Source organism: Lichenostomus cassidix, chromosome W (assembly GCF_008360975.1).
Source record: "Lichenostomus cassidix isolate B80296 chromosome W, HeHo_3.0, whole genome shotgun sequence".
Taxonomy (NCBI): domain Eukaryota; kingdom Metazoa; phylum Chordata; class Aves; order Passeriformes; family Meliphagidae; genus Lichenostomus; species Lichenostomus cassidix.
In genome coordinates, this window is record NC_139510.1 from 6,766,328 (window position 1) to 6,768,500 (window position 2,173).

At 42.0% G+C, this 2,173-nt stretch overlaps 1 pseudogene; it reads right to left on the reverse strand.

Annotated features, from left to right (window-relative positions):
• Positions 1-1,003: 1,003 nt before the first annotated feature.
• Positions 1,004-1,906, reverse strand: LOC146425408 (endogenous retrovirus group V member 2 Env polyprotein-like; annotated as a pseudogene).
• Positions 1,907-2,173: the final 267 nt, after the last annotated feature.

Sequence of the window (2,173 nt, forward strand, 5' to 3'; positions counted from 1 at the left end):
GTCCATGTCTGTATCAGAATCAGCCATGCCTCAGGGCAGGCAGGGGGGGAGTCGGGCCCAGGGCAAGACTGCCGCGTACCTGCAGTTGCGCGCAGTACACGTCGGTGGTCACCAGATGTCGCTGTTGAGCCGCTAGTAGAGAAAAGACCCGGGTTCTCAGTGTGGCAAGAAAAAAAAGAGCTTTATTATTTTGATTCCAACTTATATAGACTTTTCAGAGGTCACCCAGATTGGTCAGTCAGAAACCTCCCCCTAGGCCCAATTGGCCAGGCCTGAACTGTCCAAATCTCGAGACACTGTTTCAATAACATCCAAACTTTATCTTTGTTTATAAAACACAGGAGAAAGTTCTCATGGGAAAGACCTGTGTTAGCCACACCTTAGCTGTTACAGACCACAACAAAACATCATCCTTGTGATGCCTTAAATTGCTAGAAAAATTTTAAGACGCAGACACACAGTATGGGATAGGGGTTTTACCTTGGTTTAATAGGATCCCAGATGCGCACTGATGAACAAGCAAGCCCCAAAGGCCAGCCAAAAGCCAAAAGCCCAAAAGCCCCCGACGATATCTCCCATATACAATTTATGGACAGCCTAGATTAGAATACCTATCTAAAAGTCTCCAATAAGAAGTCTAACAAATGAAGTAATTGTCCCCTTATTAAAATTGCCCCCCCCAAAAGATTGCTACTTAGTTTACAAAAAACATGTCTCAGTGATGGGGGCCCTGTTCAAGGTTGTGCGTCATGCTTTTGAGATTGTGGGTTTGTTTTGTCTTCCCAGAGGATTCTGAGCAGGGCAAGGGGTACTAGGGTGATAGACATGTAGGGTTAAGATACAGGGAGTAAAAAGTACAGGAACGGGGAAGGGTAAAAGGTTATATATAAAGGATATATATAAAGAGAGTATAAAAGTAAAATAAAAAATACAAAAACCCATCAGGCATCATTTTCCCCCCTTTTTGGAGACTAACAAGCTTTTACCTTGTTTAGTCTCTAAACTACTCTAAACTGCTCTATCTACAACATTGGTTTACACAACTAGCTATGGCAAAAATAATAACTACAATTACAATAATTATAAATGTTTCTTTCACCCAGGCCCAGTCTGGCAACCATGAAGTGAGGGCATGGAAAATTTGGTCAAATTTCAAGGTGTAATTTCTTGAACCCACTTCGTGTAGAATTTGAGTTTCTTTCCAAATTTCTTTCAAATTTTCTCTGATTCTCTCATCTTGATCCACAAAGGAACAACAGCTGCCATTGATAATATCGCATACCCCTTCATGAGCGCCGAGCAAGAATTTGAGAGCTATCCTGTACTGCGTCGTTGCCCTTGACAGGCCATGGACTTCTTCTTGCAAAGCTATAATTGCATCAGCAGTATGTTTTTCAATATTTTCAATAACACTCGATATATTCACAATTGCCCTTTTTAATTCAACTATCCTATAAGAGGGAAGGAGGGCTCTCACTATACTATGGAAAACTGTGGGACGTTCAATGAGGGGATTAAGAGTTCTTTTCCCCCTCCTACGTGGTTTTTCAATTTGGTCAAATATTGTTATATTTGGAATTACAGCCCCGAGGGCACAGGCCTGGTCTCTATCTACAGGTAGAATTTTTCAGGCCTGATCATCACATATCCAATACACTCCTGTCCCAAAAGGCAGAGCTAATTTCCATCTCAGCAACTTCATTTTTGTTACAGATCTTGGGTTAAGTATTTCTCTAAAGTTGGTCTTATGACAATATGGTGGAAGAACGGCCTTTCTTGTAGCATTCATGAGCACACAGCGAACTGTATAGTTCCCACGTTCCATCAGGCCGCTCAGGGGTATAGGAGGCAACAAGGTGGTATTCGGCCCGATCCGTTGCCCCCTTTCTGTATGTTCCTCTTCCATTGCAATACTAATTAATGACCATTTCTCCTTCCCATTTAGAGGTGGTAATTGAGTACAGATCTAGCAATTGCTCATATTAAGAGCTTTGTATACATTTTGCATCACAGTATTGTGCAACTCCTGGGCTGAGCTCTGAGTCATGGTTACCAGTTGGAAAAACAGCATACATGTAAGGAACAATTTAACCATCATCTTGATTTGTATCAGTCTCTGTTTTCTCGGTAGTCTCAGGAGCAGAAGCTTTCTTCACTCTGGAATAGTGGATCC